Source organism: Dermacentor albipictus, chromosome 1 (assembly GCF_038994185.2).
Source record: "Dermacentor albipictus isolate Rhodes 1998 colony chromosome 1, USDA_Dalb.pri_finalv2, whole genome shotgun sequence".
NCBI classification, from domain to species: Eukaryota; Metazoa; Arthropoda; class Arachnida; order Ixodida; family Ixodidae; genus Dermacentor; species Dermacentor albipictus.
Genome location: NC_091821.1, coordinates 522,051,261 through 522,063,338, shown reverse-complemented (window position 1 = coordinate 522,063,338; position 12,078 = coordinate 522,051,261). Strand labels below are relative to the sequence as shown.

The following is a 12,078-nucleotide window of genomic DNA, read 5'->3' as shown; positions in this document are numbered from 1 at the left end:
TGTTTTCAAGCAATTTTAATGACTTCGTAAACCAAGGTTTTTGGCGGGTGAGACGGAAAGTTAACTTAGGGATGAAGTCATCAGCTAACCGGTTCATTTTGTTTTTGAAGAGTGACCAGTTTTCGTTAATAGGTCGTTCCCCAAAACCGTCTTGAAACGATGGAAAAAAAGACGTCAAGTTCACTAATGATGGCCCCATAGTTCCCCTTGTCATATAGTGGAATTGTTTTCCTGCAAGCTTGACGTATTTCGGGAACAAAGGCAAAATTAGCATGAATTACTTTGTGGTCACTTATTTCTTTCAGAAATGTTATAGAAGACAGGCTCCCTGGATCTGTTGTTAAGATTGTGCCAAGAATATTGGCGGTATCGGAAGTGACTTGTGTAGGTTGTCATATCAGCTGAGTAAGATTAATGTTTAGGCAAACGTCAAAAAATTTGTTAGCTTCTTTCGCACTGGGTGCTGACGAGATTAGGGTCATCTGATATTCGGACAGTTGAAGTCTCCAAAGAGAACGACGCGAGCATTAAGCAGGAGACACACGATACGATTCGGCGTCCGATCCGACGTGCGGCGCCGCATGCTCCGGCATGCGGCATACGATGATTCGGGACACACGGTGCGTGCATCCGAAAGATTGAGCGGCGCGTAAGCTCCGCCCAGATCCAGCCCTCCAGCTTGACTTCAGAGCCACGTCGAGAAACGCAATATAAACAACTCTCCACAACACTGCGTCGCTTTACGCGAACACTGCCAATAACGTTATGCCCCTGCGAGTGACAGAACACTTCACGACGACGCGTCGTCCACTGACGACTCCGCTAACAGCCAGCGATAGGGCCGGTAGGCCTAGCTAGGCAGACGCCGCGGCCGACGGCGCTTACGATCCAACCAGAGCTCGTCGAAGAGCGCTTATGTTTGCCAAAACAATTAACACTGTACACTTAGGTCGCCCGTAATTAAATACAATTGGTTTACTCGACGCAGTCGTTGCGAAGGGCAAACGTGCAAGAAAAGCGAGCAGCCTCGCTCAGACGGTCGGTGTGTGCTGTCTGCCCGAGAAATGCCCTCGCGTCGCGTCTCCTGATCTCGCCAGTAGCTTAGTCCTAGTGTACTAGGCGTTGCTTTGAATAACAGGCACACGTCGAGATAATTTTACTGAACTGGTAACTATTTCGTGTCGGAAACAAACTGCAGCAGGCAAGGAAAAAAAACACTGCAAGAAACCGGCCAGCCAGCGCCACCTCCGTGGAGGGAACGTCACATGCCAGCCGCGCTGTCATTGGCTGCGGCCAGACGACGGTGCGGTTGTCGGACGCGTCGGACGATGAAAATCTGCCCGGTTTGTCGCACGCCGGACGCCTGATCCGGCGCTTCGACACGGCAAAACACCTCGATTCCGGCGCGTCGGACGCCGGATCGGACACCAAATCGGACCGTGTGTCTCCCGCTTTAGGGTATTTAGTCGAAAGTTTGGTTAAAATATTATTAAGGTCGCGTGAAAAATCTGGAGTGTATCTAGGAGGCCTGTAGCAAACACCTAAGAGCACCGACTAAGGTGCGGAACGAGAGATTAACCATATATTTCAAGGTCGGCGGATATTTTGATAACAGAGCATGAAAGTTGTTTGTTTGCAGCAATGAGGACGCCCCCGCCGCGTGTGCCGAGGCGATCCTTTCTAAAAAGATTAAAGTTGGGCAAGTCGGATAAAACTTCGCCATCGGTGACGTCAGAGGTCAACCACGTTTCAGTTAGAATAAGTAAATTGCTACTGGATGATGATACAAGGCTTGACACGTGGTGGCGTTTAGAAAGAAAGCTGCGAATGTTCGTGAAAATAATCGAAAAGGAGAGATTAGCTTTGTGACCAGGAACGGAACCATCTAATGATTTGGGGTGGGGAGGGGGTAGCTATTTTTCTTCGACACTTTCGATTGCATCGTCGAATACGTAGCGTTTGGAGCCCAAAAATAATGTTTTATATCGTAAAAGAAAAGGACGAGATTTTTGTTTAGCAAAAGCGAGAAGGTGCTCCCGTGCGTTCCGAACGTGAGGCGAGAAATCCTCCCCAATGCTAAAATCTGTATTTTTGAGTTTAGAGCCATTAGCCAGAACAGCTTCCTTGGTTTTAAAAGAGGTAAATTTTATTATTATGGGGCGTCACCGGTCTCGCAAGTGGCGAGACCGGTGCCGCAAAATGCAGTGGCCCTGGTCCCTGCAAAATGGTCCCTGCAAAATGCAGTGATTAGCTCCTCAGACTGAGCGTTGGTCTCGGATGGCTTGTCGTCCGCTAGGCCATAAAACAACAAGTTGTTTCGTCGGGAGCGGTTTTCCATGTCGTCCAGCCGAGTCTCCACTACCGAGACCTGTCGAGTAGTCTGGGAGGTGCTGGTTGCAACGGTGTCTAATTCCGTTCGGAGCGTTTGAAGCTGGTGGTAGTGCGATCCTAAACTGTTGATTCTTTTGCCTAGTTCGGAAATGGTTTTATCGGTGCTTGAGAGCTGGCTCTTTAGGCTCTGCACGTCTCCAATGAACTGGGCTTGACCAGAAGACAAGCCTTTTAGCTAATTTAGTATTTCATTTAGGGTGGGGGGTCCTGGGTTAGTTTCAATGTGTCCGGATAACATAAGTAGCAAAGAACAAACACTGTTAATGCAATCAGACATGATACAAACACAGCACTGAGGGCTCGGTAGCTTAACAAGGCATCTATTGCTCGATTTTTAGCGAAAAGGCGACACTGGTTACTGACCTGCATGGTGAACAGAAGTGGGTTAAGCCATGTCGTGGCACAGCCAAGGCGGATTTAAAGTGGTGGCGAAGGCTGGGCCGAAAAGTGGTTTAGCGCGACTGCAGCACAGCCAGAGGATGGGGGGCAAAACACTCATATAAAGAAATGATAAAGCTACAAAATTGGAATGTAATCTGCCTATAGAAAAGAAAAAATATATTAGCACCTTGTTTTATGAAAGAGGTAAGTCATTTTATTAAAACCTGGGAAATTTTGTATTTTTGCAACACTCTTGACCTGCCCCCTATTCATGAGTGTGCGGTGCATTACAGCGCGTCTTTGCAGGCCTTGTTTCGATACCCGGCTAACCCGGCCACAGTGGGGGGAGCTTACGAAGCGATTTCTTATCGCCAGCTGTCTGCGATGGCGCGCCTGGTAAAGCGTATAAATTTAGCTCGCCGGTCTCAAAATGCTCCTTTTGCGAAGTTTTCATGGTCCTTGCACGTCGCTTCTTTGTCACCGTTCGGTAAGATTTGCAGCCCGCTGCACCGCTGCGGCAGTTTTCTCGGTTTTGTCGTTTCATTCGGCGTGCGGCCAGTGCGAAGTCTTTTTCCGTCTTTGCACGCTTCACGCTCTTCTTTTGAAGCGCTTAGCGCTTCATTTCAAGATGAGCTTGCGGCATGTGAAGAAACGATGCTCCGTGGTACACTGCGACAGCGTGGATAGTACCATTGGTGTCACGCTACACCGAATCCCGCTGGACTTTCACAGGTGAGCTCTTGACAGTGTCGTCTGCTCTAGGTATGCGCGATAGCTTCGATATGGTTTCGCCGGGCTGTTCGCTCGTGTTTCATAGCTGTAACCCGTTCGTGCGTACTTGGCTTCATGTTTTCGGGGATATTTATGTACTACACTGCAGGGAACACACTTTCAGTGCTGAGGTGTGCGAAAGAGGCCCACATTTTTCTAATTTATAGTGAGTTTCATGCAGCTGACTATCACCAACGTGAACTTCACACCGGGCTCTCAGGAGCAACCACGTGCACGCTACTGACCGGGAGGTCCATTTAGAACAAAGTTTGCTACCTGACAGCTCTGAGTACGACATTGTTTAGTTTTGTAAAACCATGAAGCCAATTTGAGGATCCCCTCGCAACTGGGAGTATCGAAACTCAGCCTCGTGTATGTGCGCGGCTTTGAGGAGGCTTTAACTGGATTCGCTCAACAGGAGTTATTGCCTGCCTTGGGATTGCTTTCCTACATATACATGACTGTCAGGGTAATTTTAAACGCACTTCACTCTCGTCACTCGTTGAGCTTAGAAAAGCAGCTAGCCGAGTGGCATGAGGATGAGCGTTACCGCACTCTGGGGCGCAGAGAGCTTGGCGCGAGCATTTACTACCATAGTTCAGATGTAATGCAAGTATAATTTACTGCAGTTAGCAGTGACAGGAATAATGACGCATTGGCGTTTCGAGTATGCGTATTCCTTTTGGCGCAGTTCATGTCGTGCATGTTGCATCACGTCCAGGTGCCGAGCGTGGGCGCAGTTCTGCCGCAACGTCAGCCTGGAGAAGGCGCCGTCGCAGCTACGAGAACTCGGGATTTGCTCGAGGCACTTCGAACCATCTGTGTATCTGCCGTCAGGAAGGCTGCGACACGATGCTTTGCCTACTCGAGCAAGCATTGCCGGTAATTTTTGTTATCAAACTTTTAAGGCATTTGCCGCTCTTGAAATGTCAGGTTTTGTGAAAAAATGAAATTTTTCCTTTTTGTCGTAACCGTAAACAGTCTAGCGTCTTTTGCAAAACGAATTATGTATCTGTCTTGTGGCTTTAAAAACAGTAAATTTTTACCTGCACCCTGCTAAGCGAAAACGAAAATGGAAGTATCGCTTTCACGTGAGCACATATAATTATATACATGTCGTGTGTGTGTGTGTGTGTGTGTATATATATATATATATATGGATGGATGGTGGTTATGGTGGCTAGCGGCCACCATAACGACAATTTGGTGGCTATTAGCCCCGAGAACGAACACGAGCGGCGCTGCGAGCGCCGCTCGCGTGACGTCAGGGCACGGACTCGCGCCTGTCGTCTGCTACAGTTCGGGCGTTGTCCGGGCGCTTTCTGCGGTGTTTTCGTTTGTTCGCCCTCGTTCTCTCTGCTTGTATACTTATGGTGGTCGTCTCAAATATATTTTTACGACGTCTTTCTTTGCGAACATTTATTCAAAGAGCTAATTTCTTAGACAACAATGCAGCTCTCGAAGGCAACGCTACAGTGCCAGCCGAAGCGACGCAGACCAGCCCATTGCGGGTTTTTCATGCGCGGATAGACAATCGCAAAAGCATAGCCTACAGGAATCCAGTTATGATACCATACCTGCCGCGGTGCAGCAAGTATGTCACAAAGCTGGCTATATATGACTTCTACAGCAGTTACGTTGATTTTATTCCGCTAAAATAGGTTTGCTCACGACGAGTAGTTCATGGTATAATATCGAATTTTTGCATTTCCTCACAGAAACGCTCGGCAGTAGCACGGGGACTTAACTAATACTGGAGCTTAGATTCTACACGCCTCACTTGCTTCTTTAACTGCCTGTCAACATTAGGCGGTTCTTCACGGGTTTATTTTTTTTAAGCGGCGTAAATTTGAAGTAAAGTTAATGAAGGCTTACAGCTATTTACAATATATATTTCCTTTTCCATGTTACACGTTCAACTCACCTCTTTAGAGCGCGTTTGTTAATGATTAATAATGTAAGTTATGTTCCTCTTTTTTTGTCTATATTACCAAGTGTATATCATTTATTTATTTCAATGCCGCAGTGTGTTTTGCATTGTTGTTGTGGAAATATTTCACTGTTCTTTCATATATTGTATAACTGCAATGTTTTATGGCCACTATATAAATGTAATTTATATGGCACTTGATGTGTTACCCCATGCAGCCATATTGTACCTAAGAGGATGAGGTTACCTCAAGCCTCGTCTGTGCGACTTTTTTCCCTCATCCACCTCCACTTACCACTCCTCTGTACATGTGTGTGTGTAAATGGAAATTAATAAACCAAATCAAACTCACTTGAGAAATTTACTGGTGCTTGCTGCTTGAGGAATATACGTGACGAATCTGTTTGGCGAACTGACACAGGCTGCTCGGCCCAATTTTTTTAGTGAAGTATGCCCGCTGGACCGCATAGCTGCAGCCAGAAAGAAGTCGTAGCGTCAATGATTAGTAGTATGGGACATATTGAAGATATCGAAATTCCCCCGGTGGAGGGTCAGAAATAAAGTGAAAGTATATGCAAGGCTTGTGGTGCTTTCTTTATGAATGTTTGCGATTGGATTGGAGCAAACCTAATTTGCCTGCAAGGTTCTCTTTTATGTACCGACGAAGCGAATAGTTATCCGTTTGTATAATTGAATAACGCTGGATTGAGACATGGTGAGACAGAAGGTGCTTGAATTTTCCTTTTGTATACAGGAAATCAAAGCTGCGGTGTAGTAGCTCGAGAATACTTTAGCCATTCCAGTTGGCGCTGTAAAAAACATGCTTTATGGTTTTAATTCGAAGTTGTAGTGAACTGATGGGTTTCGCGAACATAGCGTGCCTCGCCATACGGACAGTCGATTGCTACCGTTACGTGATCAGGGGTGTGCCATATTGTCGATAAAGGCTACTGAGGGCCACTATGAAACATTTCATCACTTTCAATTGAGTGGCTCTCGATCTTAACAACGAAACTTTTCTCTCAGGTGATTGCTACTATGCTGTTTGTGAATTAACTATGTAAATACTCTGCATGACGCGCCGTCGTGTTAGCAGCCATGAGCAATTCGTTTTTTGGAGGCCTGTTTCAGAGGGGGATGAAAGTAGCAGCAAACTTTTTCATAAGAAATGCGCGCCTAACTATTTTTTACGCATTAATGAATGGCCATATTTGAATAGAACAACACACCACAGTAATAGGAATCATGATGAGAGCTTCGCTGGGCAGTGTCTTTCTAAAATCAGATAACATGTTGACGCCAATTACCAAATTTTTCTTCCACGTAAAATGCAATGCCTCTCATATCTAAATACTAAAGGAATGTTAAATGTTTAGCGAAGCATCATACACAACTTCGCGCGTTGAATTTGCAGATATTCTTCTTTTAGTCAACATTTACCGATAGACACGGCGCATATATGCATTGCAAAACCTAGCAGACCCCTTTAACGCTACTTAGCTTGCGATATCCAAGCCGCAAAGTTTCTCGACTCACACGCTTTTGAAGAAGAAACTGTGGTTAAGGTATGGCAGCTGAAAGAAGCCCACGTATTCTTCAATACGTACGGCTCGAGCCACCCATACCGCAAGCATACACGAAGTGAACGAGCGCGCGCGGCAGCCGAGCGAGCCGGAGCGAGCGGCGTCCTGGCCGTGACGTCACTCGCGAGAGGGCGCCACTCCTAATTCTCGGGGCTAATGGTGGCTCTAGCCACTATGGTCGCTAGAGCCACCATAGTGTCGTGGCACAGCCACCGAGCCCACCGTATGGGTGGGCTCGTTGGCTGGTGGGCTCGGTGGCTAGTATGGGTGCGGAAAAAAGACGGAAGCTTAGGCGCCTGCGGCGAGTACCGCTGTACATTGAATGAGGCTGCGAAACAGGCTTCATACCCAATCAAAAATAACGTACAGCGCGAAGGACAAGGACAGCGATAGACGACATACACAGCGCTGACTTCCAACAATATAGTATTGCGTTGCCACATCGTGTGTATATGTACAAGAATAGGCATGCACAGAAAATGTACGACAGTCACATGGGGTGTTCTAACAGCAAGTCATTGAACTAAAAACATGGTCACCTGAAAAAATAAAAATTGTAAAAAAATATAAGCATTACGATTTCTTTCTGTTTAGATACGAGACTTCACCAGAGGTCAGTGCGATTGAGGGCGCACTAACGCAATACTACCAAGTTTTCTGATGAAGTCAGCTTCCACAATTTCCCAGGTGAGCTGAGAGCTGTGTCTCGCTAAAACTTCAGTATCTTCAAAGAATGGCACGCAGCCGCAGTACCGGCAATGGATGCCCAAGTGGCCTTGTACAGTGCTGCGGACGTTGTTACAATGCTCTCTTAGTCGATCGTTCAAGCACCTGCCTGTCTGTCCTAAATATTTACTGCCGCAAGACAGGGGAATTTGGTAGACTACATTCGTTGTGCACGTCACAAACCGTTTTCTGTGCCCGACAGAACAACAACTCAGAAGCGTTTAGCACTTTGAAAGGTGGCCGGGTTTTCAGTACCTTGGACTTGGCTCAAGCTTAACTCAACTTCATGTGACTCCAGCGACAGCTCAGATTCTCATAGTAAACACTACTAAAGGGTTGTACAAGGTAAACAGGCTTCCATTTGGTGTTCCAGACACCCCAGCAATTTTCCAGTGGTTTATGGAGACCACTTTGAGCGGCTTGCCGGGAGTTTGTGTTTACCTGGACAATACCATCATGAGTGGAGCAACAGCAAATGAGCACAAGGACTGCCTAGCGATTGTGTAAATCCAAGTGTCAGTATGATGTGGCCGAGGTTAAATTCCTGAGTCACAAGACTGATGCAGCAGAGATTCACACATCTGAGGAAAAAGTGGAAGCTATCGTGAAGGCACGAGCGCCCACAAGTAAGCAGACCTTGCAGTCATTTTTAGGCATGTTAGCCTTCTATGATTGCCTTATGGAGTGCCGGGCTACAGTGGCAGCAACCCTGTATGAACTTCTGGCAAAGGACAAGACTTGGAAGTGGGAACAACAGCATCAAAAAGCTTTTGATGAGCTCAAACAGTGCTTGTTGTCGAGGACTGTCCTGTCACACTATGACGAAAACAAGCCCCTCTTGATTTCATGTGATGCTTCACCTTGTGGTGTAGGTGCCGTGCTTGCTCAGTTTGACAGCGAGGCAGAGAGGCACATATTGCGTTTGCATCCCGGACATTGGGTGCTGCCGAACGTAACTATGCACAACTTGACCGTGAAGGACTCGCTGTAGTTTTTGCAGCTACCCAGTTCCACAAGTACACTGTGGGTCGAGAAGTCACGTTCTTGACTAGCCACCAGCCGTTACTGGGGATTCTCGGACCACGGACGCCGGTACCAGAAATGCGTTCGCCCCGAATGATAAGGTGGTGCCTTAAACTGTCGGCATACATCAACGACCTCCAGTACCGTGCCGGTAGTCGTCATCAGAATGCAGATGCGCTGAGTAGATTGCCTCTTCCAGACCGTATTTAATCCTTTGTGGTACAGTCGTACAAATATGTACCACTTTTTGGGCACGTTTGAAATGCCCGTAATGAAACAACTGTTCAAATCGGAGCCAATATTACTAGTGCTGCCATCTACCAAGGCATTTAGAAAGCTTTGTGTGCTTTTTTATTTTATTCCATCATGTGGCGCGAAGAGTAACTTAATTTTTGCAAATGCCTTCATTGCGGTTCAGTACAGTGGTGAGCAGCCTTGTCTAGAGCGCGGCGACAGTGCTCTGCGGTGCAAATCAGCGCCACCTAACGTTACGCTCTGGGTTTGAGATAGGCCTCCCGCGCGCATGCGCGGCAGAAACAGAGGCATGCCTGCTCATCGCTTCCTTGTACAGCCACCGCCTTGCGAGTTCGTTTCGTGCCGCCAGGGATGCGCTGCCTGCAATCGTTATCGTTATAATGCAATCGTTATCGTTATCTACCGGCCTATTACTAACACCGATGACATTTTGTTTCTTCAGTCTGACATTCAGCACGTACTAACCTGGTGTAATTCATGGCTAATGTCCTTAAATGTGAAAAAAACATCTCTGCTATCATTCCACCGACGTCACTCACAACCATGTTCAAAATACCTAATTGGGAAATCAGAAATCGCTTCAGTATCAACTTATAAGTATTTAGGCATCCATTTGACATCTGATCTAAATTGGTCTTTTCATATTTCACAGATTACTAACGAGGCAAATCGCGTCCTTGGTTACTTTCGACGAACCCTGCGACTAGCACCCCCATCAGTGAAATCCCTTGCTTACTTAACACTTATCCGCCCCAAATTAGAGTATGCATGCGCGATCTGGGACCCTCATCAAAATAACCTTTCCACTACTCTTGAATCTGTACAAAATCGCTCAGCTCGTTTCATTTTCTCCGCCTATTCCTACCATGTAAGTGTAACTGAACTAAAACGTAATGCTCATCTCGCAACTTTAGCTAACCGCCGAAAAATTTCCAGATTGTGTCTGTTTCATAAATTCTTTTATCATCCATCTTTGAACTCCATTATCAGCCCCGCCCATCGCATTTCAAGTCGCACAAACCACGGGAAGGCCGTCTACCCGCCCCCTGCTCGCACTTCTGCGCATCTGTCATCATTTTTCGTCCATACAGCAAGGGACTGGAATGACGTGCCAAACGCCATCGTTGATCAGATCGACTCATCGTCATTCAGATCATCCATAGAAGAAATGTTCTGCTGAAATTCCACCCCCTCATGTAATACCCCTTCAATGGGGCCTTTGAGGTACTAATAAATAAATAAATAAATAAAATAAATTGTGACCCTTTGACGGCGGCGAGGGCGTCGCTATGACGCCGTGTTTCACGAGTGTAACGAGACGGCCAGGCAAGCAAGCGCGAGTGATAGCAGGTCACCGCGCATTTCTGCACAGGCACCACTCGCCGCGGCCATAATGTCTTTCGGCGTGTATCTGCACTGCGTATTTAGCTAAGGGCCACAGCCGACGAAAATAGGCGACGAAAATAGACACCAACCATATAGGCCCAATTCTCGCACTCTTAGCCTGGTCTGCGCCTGAAGCGCGCGATCACCCGCTATCACTTGGACGTGCTTCAGAAACGCGCGATCACCCGATATCATTTGCACTTGCTTGCCTAGCCGCCCCGTGATACGCGCGAAACACGTTGGTTTTCCGGCCGCTGTTACATATCGTTCAGCGTGGCCCTGGCGGATTGAAGCGCAAGCACTGAGGCCGAGAACCCACGAGCAGGTACCGCCTTATTTTGGCTGTGCATGCGCACGAGACGCATAGCTCAAACCCAGAGCGTAACGTTAGGTGGCGCTGACTTGCTCCGCAGAGCACCGTCGCCGCGCTCTAGACAAGGCTGCTCACCACTGTACGTGCTGCTGTGGCGTGGGAAATACTTACTGAAAACACTGCTTCAACATGCCTACTAAGCGTCTCCTTTTACCCGTTTACTAAATGGAACCTAGTGATTCATCTGCAACCGTATACATACATTGAAGGCGCCCTAATTTTTCACCGTTTTGAATTATCTGTTCTGGGCTCGCTTTCGGCAGGAGTTGTTAGGCCTAAGCGGACGGCTGTCGCACCGGTCAAATCACACAGGTTGTCGATTTGCATTCTTTCTGAAAGCGGAGGTAATTTTTCATAATACCAACATAGCTCAAGTCGCCCCTCGACTGATTTATCTGCTTGGCGACTGTAGTCACGCAGTCCTGTGTATCACAGGTCGCTGGTCCCCTTCGCGTGTGCGCGGCTTTACTGGTGTGAAAGCAAAGTAGCGCGAGGCGATAGCTATAGTAGTTAGAGATTCAATTGTTCTTGACTAAGCACATCAGAGGTCACAGCCTTGCGCAGTAGGAGGGTGTGGATCTCTCATTTGAATTGCCGTAGAATTCAGAAATCAGTGAAGACGGCGGGGACTGCGGAAGCGACGAGAAGTTCGTCCCAGAGCTAGCGCCTGAGGAAGAGGAAGACTCTAACGACGGTGTCGCTTCTGGAAGTGTGTCTTCGAAGGGAGAGCAGTCGTATTCGCGTCGGCACTCGCCCCCTGACCTGCGTGTCGGGGGGTGGGTAGACCACCTTATCCGTTGGAAAATAATGTTTATTCTATCTATCTATCGCGAAAAAGACCAACGAAAAAGAAAACGACGTGCAAGTTGGTCCATGCTGTTCTTTCGGATGAAGAGGAAGATGCTCCATTAGAAAATTGGACCCTCGAGTAAACTCCCAAACAGTATTTTGGAGATACCAAAAATATGGGACCTGCTGTTTTGCTCTGAAGATCATTTGGCTGCAAAGAAGGCATTGTTCTACTTTGAGGAAGAACTGCTTGATGTTCACGTCGCAGAGACGAATGGGTATAATAGGCATATAGGTATTTATCGGCCAAGATCGTCACCTGTAGCGGTAGGCCAGTCGACAGAGGTGTAGGTGGGGATCCATGACACAGCAGCAAGTTCGAACGAGATTTCTGTGCAGCGAATGCCAAGTTCCGCTACGTGTCGAATGTTCAAGCCATTCCACAAGTAAACAGCAGCATTGACTTTGTG

The 12,078-nt window shown here is 47.3% G+C and overlaps 1 long non-coding RNA gene across 1 annotated transcript in view; it reads left to right on the top strand.

Moving 5' to 3' along the window:
- Positions 1-3,346: 3,346 nt before the first annotated feature.
- Positions 3,347-12,078, top strand: part of LOC135908151 (uncharacterized) — an 84,689-nt gene continuing 75,957 nt past the window's right edge. The window contains exons 1-2 of the long non-coding RNA XR_010566227.2: positions 3,347-3,504; positions 4,265-4,425. This is a non-coding gene — a long non-coding RNA (uncharacterized lncRNA). The remainder of the gene's footprint in view (positions 3,505-4,264; positions 4,426-12,078) is intronic.